Source organism: Bos grunniens, chromosome 15 (genome assembly GCF_055505025.1).
Source record: "Bos grunniens cultivar Pamir isolate PY7600 chromosome 15, Bosgru_T2T1.0, whole genome shotgun sequence".
In the NCBI taxonomy this organism is placed as follows: domain Eukaryota; kingdom Metazoa; phylum Chordata; class Mammalia; order Artiodactyla; family Bovidae; genus Bos; species Bos grunniens.
Window position 1 is genome coordinate 31,087,951 of NC_141179.1, and position 22,633 is coordinate 31,110,583.

Consider the following 22,633-nt stretch of genomic DNA (forward strand, 5'->3'; position numbering starts at 1 on the left):
TGGGAGTGGGAGGTGAGAGGGTGGTGGTGGCGGGGGTGGGGGTGGGGGTGGGGGGAGGCTGGAGGAGCAGGAGGTCTGAGGAAGGTTTGCAGAGGGCTGGAAGATGCTCTTAATTACAGATTGATTATTTCTGGTGATTGAGCACAGAATATAATCAACTCAACATTTTTCAGACCAGAGCAGAAGGGGTGGGGACAGGCTGATGACAAGGATGGAGGAATTTTCCAGCTCTTCTTTCATTCTGAGCTGAGCGACTGGCTGAGGGGTGCGTCTGTAGGTGGGTTGATGGGTCACAAGTGGAGTGGTCCCAAGCCTCCTCCGTTGAACTGGCTGGTCCTGGCCTGGGATGGTGGCTGCAGAGTTTTCTAGGGGACTGTAGAGCTGTTTACTTCCTCCATACAGGACAGTGGCTTCACTACTGTCAGAGCTGTGGCCAGTGTCAGGGAAACCAGATGCACAGCTTGAAATCAATGGTTCAAATCCCAACTTTGACTCTTGGGAGCTGGTACTCATAGGGAACTGACTTAGCCTAAGCGCTGAGCCTCCATTTCCTGGTGAAATGGAGCTAGTCCTGCCCTCCCCACCCTGCAGGGCAGTGGTGAGGCTCACCTGAGACAATATATATATGTAAATTGCTTTATCTGGCACAGAGCAGACTCTGGAAAATCTGTTCGATCTAAACTTCCTAACAAAGTTTGGGAGATGTGGAAAGCAGCTGCCAGAATGAAATTTCCTTCCTGGGAGAAGACTAAGAACAAGACAGATGCTCCTCTCTAAGTAAAGGTGGGGGGAGGTCCTGGGTCGTCCATTTCTGAGGCAGGGACGGGAAGTACGGCCTCCCGGAAGCCCCTGGGGTGGTCTCACAGTCACTGCTCTGAAGTCGGTGCTGGGCTGTGGTGTGTCTGTAGGGTGGGCACATTTCCTGCCAGAGGCTGCCCCCTGGATGCTCACCCCCTCCCATCATCTGTCCAGTAGGCGCTGGGGAAGCCCCAGGCCCATCACCTCTCTGGGGCTCAGCTTCCACTTCTGTAAGTAGGAGATGTTAATAATAGCTGTTCTGCTTCCTTAAGGACAAAAAAGTCCTGCAAGGTGGGATTACTACAATTATGTTCAATATCATCTTCATGACTGACTGGTCCAGGGTCATGGGGGGAGCAGAAGGGGAAAGCATTCTCCTAGTTAGATTTTTTTGCCTCAATTTTTTAAAAGTCCTCCTTGAAGACTGAGAAGGTGTTCAGGTTCTGCCTACCCTGAGGGTCCCTGCCTTCCTTATGCCAGCCGCCCCAAGCAAGTGTCTCTGTGATTGGTTGGTCAGCCTAGCCCGCTACAAGCTGGACAGGTTCAGAATGGGTACTGTGGGTGGACAGGGGGCAGGAGCACATGGAGGGGCACCTGTGTGCGTGTTGGTGGGACTCTGAGTGGCTATGTGGGCAGAATCCCCCATTGCTCGGAAATAACTCGGCCACACAGCGGTGGCGGAGACAAACCAGTACGCGCAGCCTAAGGTGGGCTGCTGCCTGAGGGTTGCCCAGGAAACCATGGCTGCAGGAGCCCCCAGCCATTTGCCTCTTTGCCATGGAGACGGCGAGATGGAGGCAGCGAGGGTAGCAGAACAGGTGGCCTCCACCAGGAGCTTCGGAGAAACAGCAGCTCCCGTGCCTGTTACTGGGGGAGGGGGCGGCCAGGGGATCAATTTTCCAATTACACAACCGTGTTCAAATGTCAGTTCCTTCTCTCCTGCTCGTGGGTTTCTCTCTCCCTCCGTTTTGTCAGTCTGTCCCCCTCCTCTCTCCTGTTCCTGGCTTGCATTTCATGTTAGCACGAGCGTGATCTTTGAAGAATGAAATTTGGCAGCAACCGGGTGCCTGAAGTGACCTCATCCTGTCTGCTGTTTTCGGGAAAGGCTGCTTCCTGAAAGGAGGGGCGTAGGGAGCAGCGGTGGGCTGCACAGGGTCAGAGCCCAGGAAACCAAGCTGTGGGCAGGTGGGATTTAAATGGGCTACCACCTGCACGCGGAGGTCTGGGGTGCAGGGTGGGACATGGGGCTCAGTGAAACCTTTGGAGCCCACTCATCACCATCTCTAGAGAAGACCATTAGCACGGGCCAGCTCTGCCAGTTTCCAGAAAACTCTTCCAACGTTCTCTCATAGCACTAACATGCAGGTTCCCTTCTAGCTAGCTCCCTTTGGGAGTACCGAGAGGTGACTAGTTGAAAACTGGGCTGGGAGGCTTCTGTAGAGTTCATCCTGCTCAGCCCCCATTTCTAGATGCTCCCAGCAGCATCCAGGTCCAGGTCTCCCCTGCCCCTTTCCAGGGTCCACCAATCCTCTCATCACAAGGTAAGCATCCTCTAGGAGAAAGGCACTCACCAACGTCTCGATATGAATGCCCGGGCTTGTGGAGGCAGACTGGCTCTTGCAGCCTTCTCCTCATCCCTGCCCTTTACACTGGTCTTTATCCATTTCCCAATCCCCTAAGACTTCGTTCATCTGGAAATGGTTTTTGCTTATGTTTATCATGAGTCATTGGCTTTTACTCCGGGCAGGCGGAGAATTAAGAGCCATTGACCAAGTTAGAGGCAACATTTCCTCGCATCAGCTCCTAGAGTCTACCTCTCACTGATCACCACGCCCACCCCATCACCTCCTCCAGCATAGCCCCCGCTCCCCAGTATGTCTCCTCACCACACTGTCATCCATATGCCTGCCCCTTCCTACTCTGGGTACCAAGTTGTGGGCCAGCACACCCTGCCCACTGGCCCCACTCCATCCAACCATGGCCATCTGTCCATCTGTTAGACTCTCTGACTTGTCTCTGCTCTTTGATGTTCAAACCATCGGCTGTGACAATCATATCTGATCATTAATAATGCAATAATGGAATAGTGACTGGAGAGACACTTGGATAATCAGCTAGCACAGGCTCATTAGTGGCACAGAACAATCACAGCGATGTAATAACAGATCCCAGGAAATTTCAATTAAACCTGGAACTTTGTTAGGTTTTCATTTTATTTTCAGCACAGCGAAGGACAGTGTAATTGCAATCAACTAAAGCCAATGCAAATCTCTTCCAAAAGAGACCCCTTCCCCTGGGTGTGCAAGGGAATTAAGTCCCGCTCTTCCTTAGCTCCTGCCCATCTTAATTCTGAGCCACTTAATGAACTCCTCTGCCCTGAAGAATGTTCCAACTGAGTCCCTGGTTCCTCTTAACAACAGGATCATTCTGGCCTCCGGCTGTAATGATAAAGATGAGAATTAGCATCCAACGAGGTCGGGACGTGTGCCTCGCCCTTTATATGGTGAATCTCATTGAAAACTCACTGTTGTTTATTGAGGCACTGATGACTACTACCATCATTTCACCCATGAGGTTTTACGCGCATGCGTGCTGAGTTGCTTCAGTCGTGTCCGACTCTTTGCGGCCCTATGGACTGTAGCCCACCAGGCTCTTCTGTCCTTGGGATTTTCCAGGCAAGAGTACTGGAGTGGATTGCCATGCCCTCCTCCAGAGGATCTTTCCAACCCAGGGATCGAACCCACGTCCCTTGAGCATCTCCTTCATTGGTAGGCGAGTCCTTTACCACTAGCGCTACCTGGGAAGCCCTCACCTATGAGGTCACTGAGTCTCAAAGTTGAGAAAGATGCTTTGGGTAACACATATTGTAAATATTAGTGGTACAGTCAGAATTGTAAGCCAGATCTGCCTGGGTCCAAAGCCCACAACTGTTTGCTTCACTTACAGTCTCTTTCTTCTCCCCTTCCTTCCTCCTCTGTCTCTTGCTCCTTCTCTCTTTTCTCCCACCCCTTCTGCATTAGGCATTGCAGAGCATAGAAAATTCAGAAGAAGGATAGGGCAACCCAAGGACTGTCCTTCCTATGCATCTCATGTCGGGGCTTTGGTGTCCAGTTTAGGGTAGACAACTGTGGAGATTTTTCTTTTATAGAGCTTCTTTTATTTTTTTATTGAAGTATAATTGCTTTACAATGTTGTGGTAGTTTCTGCCGTACAAAAAACTGAATCAGCCATATTCATATATATGTATACCTATATCCCCTCCCTCTTGAACATCCCTCCCACCTCCTCCATCCCACCTCTCTAGGTCATCACAGATCACTGAGCTAAACTGGGGAGATTTTTAAAGAACAGTTTCCCTAAATGCTACCCCCAAATCAAACCACCTAACCAGAATCTCTGGGAATGGAACCCAGGCATCTGTAAGTTTTCAAGGCTCTATTGGTAAATTTAAAGCCACTGTGTTCAAAACCAGTCTTCCCAGGTGGCACTAGTGGTAAAGAACCTGCCTGCCAACGCAGGAGACCTAAGAAATGTTGTTCAATCCCTGGGTCAGGAAGATTTCCCTGGAGAAGGGAATGGCTGCCCACTCCAGTCTTCTTGCCGGAAGAATCCCATGGACAGAGGAGCCTGGCGGGTTACAGTCCCTAGGGTCGCACAGAGTCCGACACAACTGGAGTGATGGGTGCGTGGACGCAAGCATATACTGAAAACCTCACCCCTTGCTGGTGGGGACTCCGATCTGGACCAGTGGCTCCACCCTGAACCCCATGAGTGTCGGGGAAAGTGAGTCAGGGCAAGGCTCTTTCTGAGAATGTGTGTGCTGACGCCCCTTCCATGACCTCAGCCCTGGCTTCCATTTCCTCATGTCTGATATGAAGTGTTGGACACAGCAGTGTTTTAGATGCCTGCTTGCTCTGGCTGCCTGCAGCTCTGACAGAGGTTTCTCAGAATGGGCAACACCTTGTCCCAAGTCCATGAATTGTCACAAGCTTGTCGGGGAGAGAATTCAGGGCCAAGCAAAACTTTTCAGGACCCTTTAAGTCAGTTTCTCAAAAATCAAACCACACTGCTTTGTATTTGCCTTTAAATCAACTCGCTTCATTAAGTTAAATGTGTTTTTTTAAACTAAAGCTTATATCATCACCATATATGGAAATCCATAGCCACTGCCAAAAATCGAAGGCAACAATAATAATTTGACCATCTAAATTCATCTCCTGTATCATCAGCAGTGTGCAGACCACACTGGCTCCAACCTTCTCTCCCAGGCAGTTCTTCCTTTCCTTAAGCGTGATTCTGACATCTCCCAGCAACACCAGTCAAACTGCAGAACCACATCACTTACGCCTACAGAAAAGAACCTAGGGAGTGTTCAAGTCTTGGAAGATGGAGCTGTCTTTTCAGGTCTTATTGTTTAGGAAGCATGTCCTTCCAGTGGACTAAATCTGCAGCACTGCCCTTCTCTGAACCTCAGTCTTGACACCTATAGAATGGGTGTGTGTGTGTGTGTGTTAGTCGCTCATTCCTGTCCAACTCTGTGTGACCCCATGGACTGTAGCCGGCCAGGCTTCTCTGACTAGGGAATTCTCCAGGCAAGAGTACTGGAGTGGGTTGCCATTTCTTTCTCCAGAGGATCTTCCCAATCCAGGGATTGAACCCTGGTCTCCTGCATTCCAGGAGAGATTCTCTACCATCTGAGCCACCAGGGAAGCCTGATCATGAGATGAGTCATGACTTGGGCTTCATGGTGGTACTAGCTTGCTTCCCCCTCCCTCCCTGGCTCTTATCATCACAGGGGCAGAACTGAATTATAGAGAGGAAGAAAAGAAGGATGGTTGTGTGGTGATTGGAGGGACTTTAGAAAGAAAGTCCTTGGACTTCAAAGCAGCAACCTCTCTGAACTTGCATGAGACACCTGATCTGCCACACTGGTAATTAGAGTTCTGGGTTTCCAGCTCATCTAGACCACTTGGGCCCCGTTTCTTCACCTGTAAACACCTGGTAAACCTCATGCTAAGTCATTTCAGTCATGTTCGACCCAAGGACTGTAGCCTGCTGGGCTCCTCTGCCCATGGGATTCTCCAGGCAAGAATACTGGGATGAGTTACCATGCCCTCCTCCAGGGGATCTTTCCAATCCAGGGATCGAAACTGTATCTCCTGCAGCTCCTGCATTGCAGGTGGATTTTTTTTGTTTACTGCTAACCCACCAGGGAAGCTTTTGGTAAACCTCAGCTAGACACTAAAAGGACTATGACTGCGCCCTACCCTCATGGAATTGCACTCCAGTCATGGGCAGACTCGTGGCGAGGGTACACACCACTCAGTGCTTAGTGCCAGCTCTGATGGGTGATCCCAGGGCAGGGAGGGGCCACTCAGCAGTTTCCCTCTGCAAACCCCCTTCTCTCACCCCTCAAGCCTAACAGTGCCTCTACCTGCATAAAATGCAAGCAAATGCGAACCCTTAGTCTTGTCTATTTGGGGTCCACTTGTGACTGACAGTTGGCCTAGAGGTGAAGAGCATGGGCTTTGGGGCCCCAACTTAAGATCTGTGTCACTCACAGTAAAGTATTAACCTTTCTCAGCCTCGGTTTCTTTATCTGCGAAATACAGACCTTCGAAGGATTACGTGACATGGTGTCTGTCTGCATGGCACTGAGCAGAGAGGATGAGAGTCAGCCCTCCAGCAACATTATGTGTAGTTCATATTGTTTTTTTCTAGTAGAAAATTCTAGTTTGGGGATGGGGCAGGCCTGGTTCAAATGTGTGATCTACTCCTTGCTATGCATACGACCTCAGAGCCTCATTTCTCATCCATAAAGATGGGTGATAGTGACCTCTCAGGCGAGGATATCAAAGCAGGGTCTTGAATGCTGCCCACTTTGAACCACTGGTGTGGGTAAGGGGAGGCTGCATGCCCGGCCAGCACAGGGCAGTTTTGGATAGGGCAAGCTAAAGGTTCACCTGTCAGCACCCCTCCCCATCTACACTGCCCTACACTCAACCCAGAGTGACCCTTCTGAGATGCTTTTTCTTTTTTTGATGGTCACTTTCACTGTCATCCTGAGACCGAAAGGACAGACTCAACTTTCACGGCTCTGGGTCAAGGCTGGCCACCAGTTTGGACGACGTGGCTGCTGACCATGACAAGGGACCTGTCCAGTCCAGAGAGAAGGCAGCAGCTGCTCCAGGTGAGGTGAGGGTGGAGGGCAGAGGGGAGGAGAGAAAAGGAGGAGGAGAGAGGAAAAGATGCCCTCCCTTTTCCTTCTCTCCCTCTGCGTCCCCTCCCTGCTCCTCAGAACCCTCACCAGCTCTGTGAAACTCTTCAAGTGGCAGCAGTGGTACAGAGGAGAGACTCAGAAATTCCAGCGGAATACGTGTTTGAATTTGTTTCTGCCATTGCCGCGTGAAGCTGGATGCCTGTCCTCAGAGTTGCCTCTATCTATAAAGGGGAATGCTTTGGCCACCTGATGCAAAGAGCCGCCTTGTTGGAAAAGACCCTGATGCTGGAAAAGATTGAAGGCAAGAGGAGAAGGGGACAACAGAGGATGAGATGGTTGGATGGCATCACCGATTCCATGGACATGAGTTTGAGCAAACTCCAAGAGATGGTGAAGGACAGGAAAGCCTGGCGTGCTGCAGTCCATGGGGCCACAAAGAGTCGGACACGACTGAGCGACTGAACGACAATAAAGGGGGATAGCGAAGTTCTCCAAAGGTCGCTGGGAGGAGTAGATGAGAAACTGGCAAAGGCACAGACTTTTCTTCTTTTTCTTTCCTTCCTCTTCTTTGAATCCACAGCTTTTCAGGAGCTGCCAGATTATCACCCCATCACCCCACCCCAACCTCTGGGTGCCTCTTGGCCTCCCAAGCCCCTCCCCCCAACCCCCACCTCTAGGCCACTCTTTGCCTCCCAAGACAGGACACACTGACCACCACGACCTTGGGGGATGCCGAGGCAGATGCAGATTTCAGGCGTCGTGAACTCCCGAAACATTAGGACATTGGCCATGTAATTAACTAGCCCTTCTCTGGGCTCCGCCCAGGCAGACCTGAAGGTTTCTTTCTCAATGACAGGAGAAGGGGGAGGTGATTCCTGTCCCAGGAACACTTATATTAGAGCATGTGGATGAAGATAGGGTACTCCCAAAGAGCATACCACTTGCCCCGTTACCCGGAGCCAGGACGTGCCCTCTTCTGATCCTGCTGGAGTCACCCTCTCCCTCACCTGGCATTTCCGGCTCATGGCTGCCTGTCCTCGGTCCACGTTGCAGTACCCCACACCCCAAACAAGCGAGAGTCTGTTTGAAGCAAAAATCCTTCAGCAGTTACCTGTAAAAACGAGATGGAGAGTGCTGGGGAGAGAAAAAGGAATTTATTTATTTGTTCTCTGTGCTTTGAGTTAGTTTTTAAATTGTCCTTCTGTAGATAAAGGCATCTCTCCAGCGGCCCAGCCCCAGATCATGGCAGCTAATCTACATCCGGCGAATCAAAATAGCCTCCAAACCAGATGGAGACCCAGAGCTCACCAGGAAAGCAGAGCTGGTTCTGAGTGCTGAAAGCGGGGATTTATATAGAGTCACGTGAAGGCTTCGTGGGATTTTCTGGGGCGAGAGGGGGATAGAGAGGGGAGACTGGAGTTGCCAGGCCTAGGAAGATACTGGGAGCAGGGAGGCAGAAGTTAAGGAAGGGAAATGGGAGTTCACTCTCACACTTTGCCTATAATTTTCTTCAAAGCCTTGAGTGGGAGCAATCTTCCCAGGGGTCAGGGTGTACATGTGTCTGCAGTGTTCAGACGGGAGCAGACGGGGGAGGTTTTTCCTGTTACCCAGAAGCAACATGGTGCTGAGGAAAGCATGGGCTCTGGAGTCAGTCTTGTTTTTCTGCTTCCCCTGGGAACTTTGGATGAGAGCATTTGCTCCCTCAAGCCTCAGCTTCCTGGTCTGTAAATTGGGATTATTGTATGTATATCTTTGGATTTTGATGAGGCTTAAGATAAGGAATCTGAACCACTGGGTATAGATGGAGTGTTTATGACTCCCTCCCAATTCCTATGTTGCAATTCTGACACCCAACACCCAAGACGATGGTATTAGGAAGTAGGGCCTTTGGGAAGGTGATTAGGACATGAGGGTGAGACCCTCCAAGACTGGGACACGTGTTCTTATAAAAGAGGCCCCAGGGAGCTTCTTCACCCCTCTGTCATGTGAGGACACAGCAAGAAAACAGCTGTCAATGATTCAGAAAGCAGGCTCTCACCAGACATCAAATCTGCCAGCATATTGATCTTAGACGTCCAAGCTTCCAGAACTGTGAGAAATTGTTTTTAAGTCACCCAGTTGATGGGTATTTTTGATACAGCAGCCGGAAAAGACTGAGACACCCGGGAACTGAACAAATGTCTGTCCTCTATCCTGAGACCCTGAAGTCCCCCTTGGGGAAATGTGTTGGGGATGCATGGTCAACCTTCGCCCAGTGAAGAAGGAGAGGTTCAGTTTGGGTTCCTGCACAGTCCTGACTCAAACTTCAGTTTCTTCTCTGGGCCAGCTGGCCCCCTCCCAGAGCTCTGGTGCGGTTCTAGGCTGACAAGTGAAAGTTCACTTCCAGACTCAGAGTCCACGAGCAGGAAGAGGCCATGTCTGTATTCCCACCACTGTGGCATGGGGGCCAAGCACGGTGCGTGGTACACAGTAGGCGCTCAATAAACACCTGCCGACAGGATGACTGGCTGAGTGAGTGATCCCAGAAGAAGAGGAGGGTGAGTGTCAGCATCAGCGCAGACTCTGACCACAGACAGTGACAACGCTTTGGAGCAAGTGAAGCAACTCTTATGGTGCATTGTGGGAACTTCTCAAAGCACCATCATCTGGCACCCACCCAGCCCAGCCCCAGCCCCAAGTCTGTCTGAGACCTGGGTTTGGGGGTCACTCAGAAATGAACACAGCCAGCTGCCCTGTCTGAGGCTGTCTTCTGAGTCTTAATCATCTTTTTGGAGGTCTGTGTTCCTAGTGGAGGGCTTCCCAAGTGGCACTAGTGGTAAAGAACCCGTCTGCCAATGTAGGTAGACCAAAGAGACACAGGTTTGATTCCTGGGCGGGGAAGATCCCCTGGAGGAGGGCACGCAGCTCACTCTACTATTCTAGCCTGGAGAATCCCATAAACAGAGGAGCCTGGAGGGCTGCAGTCCACATGGTCGCACAGAGTCAGACATGACTGAAGTGACTTAGCATGCACGCATGCTTTCCCAGTGGAATGGGATCTCCTTGAGGGCAGAGATAAACTTGAGAAGCTCTCATCTCAGGTGCCCAGCACAAGGCCTGCCAGGGGTTTGGTGGAAGGACAGTCAGGAAGATGGGCAGCAAGGGTAGGTGGGAGCCAGGAGCCATATCAGGCAGAACAGGGTCCCCGCTGGTTCTGGGAGAGGCCTGAAGCCCAGCTCCCGCTGCAACCACCACATGGCCTGTCTGGGGCCTCACGTTCTTCCTGTTCAGGTCACACCCGGCCGGATGCCTTGCTCGGCCCTGCACTCCCTGCCCCATGTGCCCCTTGACTCTGGCCGGGCCTCCCGCTCACATATTCACCCAAGGCCAGGCCCCTGGGACCACCAGGACTTAATGAACTGCTGAGTTGCTGAGGCTGCCTTTGGTCCCCACAGTGTGGCAGAGGAAATCAATACGATTAATGGAGAAAATCTGGACTGTGATGTGGAGATCTGGGAGGGACTTGGTGGCCGTGTGACTGCTTGCCCACCTGGTGGGGGTGGAGAGGGAAGGACACAGCAAGGACTGAGCCCTTCAGGGGAGCTGAGAGGACAGTCCAGGCCCCTCGCAGGGCAGGACTGGGTTAAGGTCCGGAATGAAAGTGACACCCTAAGAAAGAACAGAAATGCTAGAAGGGAGAACCCCAGGCAGAGCAGCACAGCAAAGGTGTGCTGGGGAGGGCAGGGGGCAGAAGAGAGGAAGATGGAAGGGACCGGTGGGCAGCAAGAATTAGAGGAGGACGCTGGCATGCAAAAGCCCAGGGGACAGGATGGGTAAGATGCCCAAGAGGGAACACATCCGTGGGCCAGATGGCCTGGCTTCAGCAGACTCCAAGCAATGACGCCAGTGAGAAGTCTAGAGGGGTGGATCCCAGCAAGGGCACCTTGGGATCTGGGGGACCAGAGCTGGGAGAAGGGAGCCATGTAGAGTGACCCACTGTATAGTCCTGTCTCTCTCACCCTTGCCAGGGCCCACGTTCCCCGTGGGCTCAGGGCACAGCTGGTTCCCCAGTTAGATGCAGGGTCCTCAAGGGGAGTGAGCCAGTGATGGCTGCAGGAAGGCCTGCACCCTGAGCTGCTCTGGACCTGGTTTCAGACAAGTTCCAGCTCCTAACAGGTCCTGGGACTCCCCACATACAAGGTGCAGGGTGGTAACACTTGCCCTGCTACCTCATAGGGCTCAGCAGAACCCTCAAGTCAGAAAACAGTTGTGAAAATACTGCATAAGGTGCTAGATAGATGCAATTAGTAAAGTCATGTGCCCACACTTGGCCCTACCCCTTCCCCCACACAGGAGCTCCTTCCTAGGAGCCAGGATGACCCTGGACACTCTGAGACAGGCATCTTTATCCCTGAGGGCATTCATGGTCAGGGTAAAGAGCAGAGCAGGGTCAGTGTGGAGTCATAGGAGGACACATCACAGACATATACAGAAATGCACCACAGAGCCCTGTGGGGCTTCCCTGGTGGTCCAATGGTTAAGAACGTGAAAGTCGTTCAGTTGAATCCAACTCTTTGTAACCCCATGGACTGTAAAGAGTCCTGCATTGCAGGGTGTACCGGTTCAATCCCTGGTCTGGGAAGATCCTACATGCTTGGAACAATTAAGCCCGCGCACCACAACTACTGAGCCCCTGCTCTAGAGCCTGCGAGTTGCAGCTACTGAGCCTACATGCTGTAGCTACTGAAGCCCACGCACCTAGAGCCTGTACTTCCCAACAAGAGAGAAGCCACCACAATGAGAAGCCTGAGCACCGCAATAGCCTCCACTTGCAGCAACTACTAAGATCCACCACAGCCAAAAAATAAAAAATAAAATCTTAGCAAAAAGAGCTCTGTGGCTCCCTGAGATCTTGCAAGGGTGGTTAGTTTCATGGTCCCAACCGACACCCTGAACCTCTGTAGATCAGTGACCCAGCCAGGGGGCGCTGAAGGCAAGCTCAGAGGCCTTGGCCACACTGGTAGGGGCTAGGGAGGTTGCAGTCAAAGGACAGGGTCCCTCCATCCCTTGTGGGGCCCTCAGACAGTAGGGGCCCTACATGCCGACCTGGAGCACCAGGCCAGAGCCCTACCTGGGCTTCGCCGGCCACCGGCTCTCATACCTGGCAAGGTGGGAACTAAGTGTTCTGGGCACCCTGACAAGAGCTCGGCAGAACAAGTCTGGGTGTGCAAATGATCTCCATCCTTCACTGCGCTCTCCCCTTTACAGCCACCCCTGGGGCCCTTGCTCATCCACGGGAACAACTGCGCCCACGTGGAGGAGGGGAGGGACAAGTGTCTGAGGCCTGGAGCCAGCGAGCTGTTCTCAGGGGGGCAGGGCAGGCGTCTGAAGTAGGACAGGATGTCAGACAAGGGGGTTCATGCCAATGGGACTTACCGGAGGCAAGCCTGGGCAGGGCTATTTGCTCAACCTCCTGGAAAAGCAGTCTCCTCCTCCTTCCTAGCTCAGCCCCAGGAAAGAGCTCGCTTGGGGTTCCCAGCCAAGCCCCACACCCCTTGTAGGGGCCTGGGGCCCAGGACCAATCAATGACCCTCCCCACACTGCACGCTCACATCTGCTGTCCCCGCAATGGGCCTCCATCAGGCCTTGTGCCCTCTTCCACCTCATCTCTGGACTTCTGGGGCCCTCAGGCATCACCACAGCCAGCAAATGCGCTTTTCCAATAGGCCATGAGAAGGCAGAAATGTTTCAGAAGACGCTGTTCTCCCAGGGTTTAACCACAGAATCAGGATGGGCCTGTGGCAAAAGCAAGGCTGTCAACCCTGGAATTACAACCACATCAAAGCTTTCCAGTCCTTCATTGCACATTCCTCGCTTCATAGACCAGAAGGGCAGAGATGCCCAGGAGCACCGCCCATGGAAATAGGGCCCATCCCACCAGGAGCCCAGCCTGTCTTCAGCTCCTTCCAGCCTGAGGCCTCTCTTCCTGCCTGTCCCCCAGGGTCCTTGCCTTGTGCAGGGCCTGAGCAATCAGGGGCTAAGACAGACTCCATCCAATGCGTCCCAGGAGACATGCCTCTCAGAGAGTGAGAGGACCATTAGGGACTGGTGACAGTGGCAAGACTGGAAAGAGGCCAGCTGGAGTCACCACAGCCCCAAGCAAGGGTGTCCAAGCCACTCTCCCATGAGTGGTGATGTCACGAAGGTGGGCACTGGGCCGCAAGTCGGGAAACCTAACCTGCTGCTTAAAGCTGCACAACCTTGTAGCTGCAAGTTGCAGAATCTCTCCAAGCTCCATGCTCATCTGGAAAATGGGCATATACCTACCTCTGATTGGCTGAAAGGGTGCCCACAGATGGGCGTGCAGCAAGGCGTGTACCTCACAGCAGACGCCCAAGCACTGCTCACCTTTCCTCTTTGCTCCTCCCCTTCCCTCTCTGGACTTCAGTCTCCAGAACTGTAAAAGGCAGAAGTAAATTAAAATGGTTTCTATTACACCTTACGACCACCTTTTCCAACCCCCAGGTCATTTTTGAAATTTCTAGTGACTCGATGGAGCCAGCACACACACTCTGCATGATGGCCCTTTGCCATCCACACACACAAAGGACACACCAGGCACGCTGACTCTGTCACAAAATAGGATTTCAATCCTGAGTTACATATGCTCTGTGAATACGCTATTCATAGATTTTTCAGAAACAGTTCTGATTTATGACTGTTTGTCATCTGAACAGTGACATTTTTAGAATGAAAGTGTTGCCAGGACAACAGGTATAAACCAAGAATGCCCAGGAATCCTATGAATACCCACTGGGGCCATGATCTCTTAAGATAAAGAAGACTCCTGCCACCATCCCCTGCTGGGGATGCTCACTGCTCTATGGGTCTCTGCTCTAGGACATTTCCTAAGCCCCAAGGCAGGCTCATTGCTCCTTCTCTGAACATCTCAGTCCCTCGTTTTTTCTTCTATCTTCACAAATAACTCTGCTGTCATCACCTGCTTGCCTCTCTGCCTCACATTCACCACGAGCCACTTAGGCATGGAAACCCCCATGCCGAACTCTGCCTGGCAGATAGTAGATGCTCAAGACTTCCCAGATGGCTCATTGGTAAAGAATCTATCTGCAATGCAGGAGATGCAGGAGTTGTGGGTTACATCCCTGGGTTGGGAAGATCCCCTGGAGGAAGAAATGGAAACCCAGTCCAGTATTCTTACCTGGAAGATCCCATGGACAGAGGAGCCTGGTGGGCTACAGTCCATGGGGTCGCAAAGAGCCAGACACGACTGAGTGACTTCACTTTCACTTTTCACTTTCATGCATTGGAGAAGGAAATGGCAACCCACTCCAGTGTTCTTGCCTGGAGAATCCCAGGGACGGGGGAGCCTGGTGGGCTGCTGTCTATGGGGTCACAAAGAGCCAGACACGACTGAGCATACAGGCACAAGAAATGTGTATCACAAGAAAGAACAATGACTTCCCAGCTGAGAGCGGGAATGTAGGCAGAGAGCAGGGGGTTAATGCAGCTCCTGGTAGAAGCTGGAAGAGTCAGCTTAGCCATCAAGGAGAGGGCTGTTGTTTCCTCCTGGGCAAGCCAGAGCAGGCTTCTGAGCTTTCCCCCTCCAACCCTCCGCACGCACATGGCACCTAGTGGTTGGCCAGGGAGCTGACATCCTCATGCCCGCAGGTGACAGGCCAAGAGGACAACCAGTGCTTTGTTGAAAGGTTTTCAGAGTCGGAGTCTCTGCACTCAGAAGAGGAAAGGCAACACAGAGCCCTCTCCAGGCAGGGCCCAGCCTGGCCCCAGCATCCAGAGTGGGTCCCCTGAGCTCTCAAACCGGCTGCCCGGGTACCGTCACTTGTCACTTGACAGTGGAGAAGGATGTTTCTCTCCTTTCCAGCTCAGACAAGCTTTCGGAGACGCTATCTGACTGGGATATAAATCCATTGAGAAAGCCCTGGAGGGAGCCCCTCACAAAGCCCTAAATTGGACACTAAAAACAGATAAAAGCCGATGGTTTAAAGGCTTTATGTGAGCTCCATTTGGGGCAAGGAATGAAAGCAGGGATTTAGTTTGTCCTCACCCACCAACACACTTTGGGAGGCTGAGGACTGAGATTTTAAATCTTTTGTGTTCCTGTTGCATGGATTCGAGTGGACGATGAGCCAGAGTGGAGCCCCTGAGCTAAGACAGCCACTCCCCTGGCCCTCCACCACCACTACCTACGCCAAGTGCAGGGCTCAGTACTCCAACGCTGGAAGAGATGAGGGCCCGCCCTGGCCCCGCCCAACAGCTGCCCCAGTGATTACCCAGGCCAAGGTCGGTGGCATTGCTTTAGGGCCAGCTGGCCAGGCCTGCATGTGCTGCTCCTGCAGCCCAAGGCCCAGTTTCCCCAGGCCAGGTGGGGGATGGGGCAAGTTAACCAAGAAGAGGTGTTGCCCACCTGGATGCTACCTCCTCACATTCCTATGTCTTCCTTGGCTGCGACCCTGCAGAGCAAACATGGCACCTAGGAAGATGGAAAGGCCAAAATGGACATTTAGGGAGGACTTTGACCCAACACCAAGGATACCATGGAACCCGGAGTGACCAGGAGCACACAGTCCTCCTGCAGCCTCCCTCTAAGGTGATCAGTGCAAGTGTAGCTGTTCCGATCAAAAGTCTAGGCCATCACTTTCTCAAAACATTGCCATGAAGAGAGTAAGGGCAGTACTAATCTTATTCTAATTCAGTGGTTCTCAGTCTACACATTAGAATTACCCAGGAAGCATTTTAAAATCCCAATGTCCAGACCACATCTGAGACCAATGAAATCAGAGATTTTGAGGCAAACCCCTGTTCTAATTGGCCAGACCGAAAAGGCAGAGGAACCAGAGATCAAATTGCCAACATCCGATGGATCATGGAAAAAGCAAGAGAGTTCCAGAAAAACATCTATTTCTGCTTTATTGACTATGCCAAAGCCTTTGACTGTGTGGATCACAATAAACTGTGGAAAATTCTGAAAGAGATGGGAATACCAGACCACCTGATCTCCCTCTTGAGAAACCTATATGCAGGTCAGGAAGCAACAGTTAGAACTGGACATGGAACAACAGACTGGTTCCAAATAGGAAAAGGAGTACGTCAAGGCTGTATATTGTCACCCTGCTTATTTAACTTAAATGCAGAGTACATCATGAGAAACGCTGGACTGGAAGAAGCACAAGCTGGAATCAAAACTGCCGAGAGAAATATCAATAACCTCAGATATGCAGATGACACCACCCTTATGGCAGAAAGTGAAGAGGAACTAAAAAGCCTCTTGATGAAAGTGAAAGAGGAAAGTGAAAAAGTTGGCTTAAAGTTCAACATTCAGAAAACTAAGAGACATTACTTTGCCAACAAAGGTTCGTCTAGTCAAGGCTATGGTTTTTCCTGTGGTCATGTATGGATGTGAGAGTTGGACTGTGAAGAAAGCTGAGCACCGAAGAATTGATGCTTTTGAACTGTGGTGTTGGAGAAGACTCTTGAGAGTTCCTTGAACTGCAAGGATGTCCAACCAGTCCATCCTAAAGGAGATCAGTCCTGGGTGTTTAGCTTCATGCTAAAGCTGAAACACCAATACTTTGGCCACCTCATGCGAAGAATTGACTCATTGGAAAAGACCCTGATGCTGGGAGGGATTAGGGGAAGGAGGAGAAGGGGACGACAGAGGATGAGATGGCTGGATGGCATCACCAACTCGATGGACATGAGTTTGAGTAAACTCTAGGAGTTGGTGATGGACAGGGAGGCCTGGCATGCTGCAATTCATGGGGTCACAAAGAATCGGACACGACTGAGCGACTGAACTGAACTGAAAAAACAAACATGTGGAGACTGAGGGTTCAAGGGCATTTGTATTTCTCAAGATTCTTCCACTGCTGCCTTCACCTCTACCCTTCAATTTAGACCTGAAATGGGGTGGGAGTGGGGAGCTGGAGGGATGGCCAGCAACGAAGGTCAGGTCAAGAATATCACTGTTTCCTTCCCGCAGGTGTGGTAAGCCCGACCTTGGAATGGTCTGAGTTAGGATTTGCAGGTTATAGAAACTGCCTCCTGGCATCTGGGATCATGTCAGAAACGGGAAGGGTGTAGGAAGTCACATAGTCGACCACCTCCAATTTTACATGTGAAGACACAGAGGAGACTGGGGTGTAATCTAACTAGGGTCGCTGAACACTTGTCTGAGTCCTGGGCCCTGTGCTGTATATAATAATGCCTCTCTTGGAGTTTCTGGTTCTATGGGACTTCCAGCTCTGCCACTGAAAGTAGTGGTCTAAGACAGCAAAATCTTTTGGCTTCTGGCAACCTCTTCCTGAATACATTCACCAGGACAAAGAGGAGAGGAGTTGTGGAAGCACTCAGGTGAACAGATCTGGTCTTGAATCTTGTCCCTGCCATATATAGATTCTCTGTGACCTTGAAGACCCTCTCAGACTCTCTGAGATTCCACTCATCTTTAAAATGGGGAAACTAGGGACTTCCCTGGTGGTCCAGTGGTTAAGAACCTGCCTGCCGATGTAAGGGACATGGATTTGATCCCTGGTGCAGGAGGATCCCGCATGCCACAAGGTGGCTAAGCCTTGCACCACAACACTGAGCCCACGTGCCCTAGAGCCTGTGATTCCCAAAGCCACCGCCATGAGAAGACTGTGTACCACAACAGAGTAACCCCTGCTCACCGTACCTAGAGAAAGCCTGTGTAGAAATGAAGACCCAGCACGGCTAAATAAATAAATAGATCTTTTTAAAAAAGCAGTCTACCTGTGACTGTTTGCATTAGATAAAAAAAAGATAGAGAAACTAGTAATGGTCAGGAGGCTGCTAGGTAAATGATAAATGAGCTAATGTGTCTAAGGTACCTGAGCCCATACTAAGTTTAGCAAAAGATGCTTTCCACACCTCCCTTCCCTCCTCCTAGTCTTTTCCTAGAATTGAAATGATGCCTCCAGCAGGCAGGATCACTGCTCTTCATCTCTGGAAGCCATTCAGACCTGGACCAGTGTAGAATGTGTGTCCCCAAGCATCTATAAGATGGGAGCTGAAGGACCTTGCTCTGTCCCCAAGAGAAGCCCCTGGGTCATAGTAGAAGAGGTGGGGAAAGTTTCTTCAAGTTTCATAGGAACGTTCTCGCAAGGTCAAGCCTCTGAGCAGAAAGGTCATGGTTCTCAGCTGGTCCCTGTAGTCCCAAGTTGGTGTCCTTTATGGCCTGGAATTAAGTGAAATAATTAACTAGTCAACAAGTACCAAGTGAGTACTTACTTTGAGCCAGGGATAAAAGATTGACAAGACAGACACTGGACACGTTACATCAGCTCCAGGAGCTCATCTCCCGGAGAGGAGCATGGTGGGGGGGCTCTGACCTCGAGACTCCTCACTAGCAACTCCCTGCTCTCTTCCCAACTTCACAGTTGCTGCTGAGCCTCATGCTTTAACGTCAACCGGAGCCGAGCATGATTAGGTAGGTAAGGCCGGATGGAAGTACAAAAAAAAAACCCCAAAGCTTACAAAGCCAAAGAAAAATGGCTCAGGAATTATATTAGCATTAATAATCGAGGGCTGACAGCCTATAGATTTAAACATTTCCAGGCCTAGTTTTTACCCAAGGCTGGGAACGAGAGCGTGGGTCTCATCACCTGCCACTACGGGAGGATGCGGTGGTAGGCTTTTCCTTTTTAACAGTCCAGGAGAAGAGGCTGGGCTTCCCAGGTGGTGGGGGCAGAGGCTGCAGGCTCACTCCAGGTAGCCTGTTTGTTTTTGAATTGTAGATGGCCCAGTTTGATTGGAAAGTCAGAAGTCTAGCCAGGCCCCCTGCAGACTTATTTATGTAGAACCCATCTCCTCTCTGAGACTGCATAAACATCTGAGACTACCCTGGCTGCTGTCAGAGCAGGTGCCAATGTCAAGCTCATGCGGAACATTTGGGGATCACTGGAACCCTGAACAGACCCCCACCCCCACCCAGTGTGCGCTCAGAATTTCCTTTTCCTGCCTCCTGTCTGCATCCTGCCACATGAAACTTTTAGCATCTGCCTCCTCCTCAGCTCCTAAGTTCAGTCCCTTCTTCCTCCTCCACCACTTCCGTTTCATCTCTAAATGATCTAATATTAATGTTCTCGTCATTACAGTGTTCAGAGGAAAAGAACGGGTTTTGTCCACAGAGAGAGGGAGTTGGGAAATTAATATAATATTTGTTCAGGATTGATTTCAAGCTGTAATCCCTGCTGCCAGAGAGACCCATCTGTTTAAAACTATCAGACACTAATTACCCAGAGCTCTAACACAATAGCAGGATTGAGGAGCCATGTCCTGATACTCCCACACATGCTTGCAATTTAGCATTGTTATTTATTAAGGGGAAAAAAAAATCTCTCCATGAAGATGGATCTCCCATCCACTTGACTGGCAGAGGTTCCCAAAGGACTGAGCACAGCGGGAAAGAAGCCTGAGGAATTTCTTGATCAAAGACTGCCGGGAATTGCATTCATCTGGCTGTACAGGCCAAATTCATTCCCAATTCTTTCCCACTCCCTGCCCCAGTTGGATTCCCCACCAAACCAACTCTTTGGTGATAGTAAAGATAGCCTCATCCTCCGGGTAACAGGGGTTGATACCACTGATTCATCTTTGAACCTTCTCTTTCTTTCATCCTCTTGAGTAATCAAGTGCCAAGACCTTCAAAGTCTGTTTCTACCACTCCTCTCGCATCTGGCCTGAGCCCTTTATTTTCAAGGCTAACACCTGAGTATTTGGACAACAGTCTAAGCAGTAGGTGTCCAATTCTGGTTTCTATCTCCTTCTAATCCATGTTATGGTTCGCTGTTACCACGATTCCTCCCACCAAAAAGGTGAGGGCAGGGAGGTGAAGTGAAGGGGAAGGGAGGAGAGGAGAGAAGAAGAACTGGCAGCAGCACAGCTAACTAAGTCATTTACCTGTTCAGAAACCCTCCGCGGTCCCCCTAGGCCACCAAATAATTGGATATTTAACACTCTCCAAGCACTGGCCTCAAGGCATTTCCAGCCTTCCTTCTCCCTACTATTTTCACTCTGTAAATGTATAATCCAAAGAAATTGGACTATTCTAGTCTCCACATTTATTGTAGACATTCTTGCATCTTCTCCTTTGCAAGTCCATTCTCCATGGAAGGCCTGACCCGGCTCCCTTTGCCCCTTCCTCCTTCCAGCCCTTTCTTATTCCACAACCAGATCCCTTCCCCTTATGTGACCCACTATAGTATTTTGTTTAGGTCTTGCTTTAAGGTATATAGAATTTGCCTAATGTGTGTATTTGGGTCCCTGTGATGCTACGATCCTAGTAGACTGAACCCTCCTTGAGTTGGCAAACGATATTTATGGAACTCCTGTCTGGACCAAACTCTGAGCAAGGCACTGGGAAATAGTAGTAAATGAAACAGACATAATTCTTTCATGAGCAGTACAGTCTGATGACAGACAGTAAATTAACCATGAATGTAGCATTTGTGAGCACACAGACTCCTACCAAGGAGGAGTTTCGGGTGCTCATAGAGATACATCACTAGACTGGGAGTATGGGAAGGTCTCTGTAATAAAGCCATGGTTTAAGGCAAGTATTATCTAGGCAAAGAAGGGAGAATGACATTTATTTTCTACCTTTTATCTGGAAGAAACAACATGTATTAAGGTCCTTCAAGTCACACATAGGTTCTAGAAAGGTCTCATTGGAAACAGTGTAGAGAATGGATCTCATACGAGGCTTACAAGCAGGAGTAGGTGGCACTGTGGGTGTCACAGTAAGCCTGGAAGCTGGAAAACCAGTTAGGAGTCTGTCGTAACTATTCACATGTAAGGTGATAATGATCTGAACTCTGCTGGTGAGGAGGAGTTGAAGTTAAGAGATATTAAAGTGGAAAAAGAATCACTAGAATATAATTTCCAGTGGGCTGTTGGTGAAAGATAAGGATAAAGTCCAGAAAGGCTCTTGGGTTTCTGGGTTCTGGGTGGAGGGTAGTGTCCTTAACAGGGAGAGGGTATGTCAGGAGCAACAGCATGTTGGAGGTAAGTCAGGAGTCCTGGGATTTACTGAGTCAGAGGTACAGGATATGTTATAAGGAAACTTCCAGCCTTTCACTGGACCTACCATGATGATGTTTGTAATAGCTTTATTGAGGTTTAATTGACATACAATAAACTACTTACATTTCAAATGTACAATTGGATGAGTTTTTTCTTTCATTTTTTAATATTTTATAATTTTAAAAAATTAGTGAAGTATTAATTGGACTGCAAGGAGATCAAACTAGTCAATCTTAAAGGAAATCCACCCTGAATATTCACTGGAAGGACTGATGCTGAAGCTGAAGCTCCAATACTTTGGCCACCTGATGCAAAGAACAGACTCATTGGAAAAGACCTTGATGCTGGGAAAGGCTGAAGGCAAAAGGAGAAGGGGTGGCAGAGGATGAGAAGATTAGATAGCATCACTGACTCAGTGGACATGAATTAGAGCAAACTCTGGAAGATAGTGAAGTACAGGGAAGCCTGGCGTGCTGCAGTCCATGAAGTTGCAAAGAGTCCAATGTGACTTAGTGACTGAACAACAGAAAAAGTTGATTTACAATGTTGAGTTAGTTTCAGATGTACAGCAAAGTGAATCGGTTATATATATAGCCAATCTTTTTTTTTTTTAGATTATTTTCCCCAGGTTGATGAGTTTTGACAGGAATCTACACCTCAGAATCCATCACCACAGTCAAAATAGTGAACATACCCACCACCCAAGAAGTATCCTCCTGACCTTCATGACTTTTCCCTGCCACCCCTCCCCACCTCTCCTCTCAGGCCACCTTGCCACTATAGGTTAGTTGGTCTTCTCTAGAGGTTTATGTAAATGAAAGCATGCAGTATACTCTTTTTTGTGTGATTTCTTTCATTCAGCATCATTATTTTAAGACTCTCCATATTATTGCTTGTTTCACTAATTTGTTCCTTTTTATCATGGAGTGCTATCCCATTGATCGGATATTCTACAGTTTGTTTATCTATTCACTTATTGATGGACATTTGGGTTGTTACCAGTTTGGGACTATTACAAAGAAAGTTGTTATAAACATTTGTATACAAAGCTTTCATCTGGTGAAAAATTACTTATCTCCTTTTTTCTTGAATAAATACCTAGAATGTAATGATTGGGTCATATGTATGGTTATAACACTGCAGTAAAATTCTGCACAAACCCTCTGAATTAATGCAGATGCCACAGATTAAGGGGGTAGTCCCCAAGAAGACTACTCTCACTTCAGAAAGACTGCTCTCACTTCAGATGCCAGCCACAAGTTTGGGAATCTTCAGGACACCTAATCTTTAGAAAAATTGGCAGCAAATTCAGAAGTTTCTACAACTTCCTTGGGTTTTATAGTTCAATACAGCTTCCCTGGCAGCTCAGCAGTAAAGAATCTGCCTGCCAGTACAGGAGATGAGGGCTTGATTCCTTGGATCAGGAAGAGCCCCTGGAGAAAGAAATGGCAACCCACTCCAGTATTCATGCCTGGGAAATCCCATGGACAGAGGAGCCTGGTGAGCTATAGTCCATGGGGTCGCAAAGGGTTGGACATGACTTAGCGACTAAAG

General features: G+C 49.9%; 1 long non-coding RNA gene across 1 annotated transcript; it reads right to left on the reverse strand.

The window, feature by feature from the left end:
* Nucleotides 1–2,993: 2,993 nt before the first annotated feature.
* LOC147357597 (uncharacterized) lies at nt 2,994–13,457 on the reverse strand. The gene is made up of 3 exons (XR_015141453.1): nt 13,406–13,457; nt 8,026–8,152; nt 2,994–3,236 (listed from the first exon to the last, which is right to left on the reverse strand). It is a non-coding gene; the product is annotated as an uncharacterized LOC147357597 (long non-coding RNA).
* Between the last annotated feature and the right edge of the window lie 9,176 nt (nt 13,458–22,633).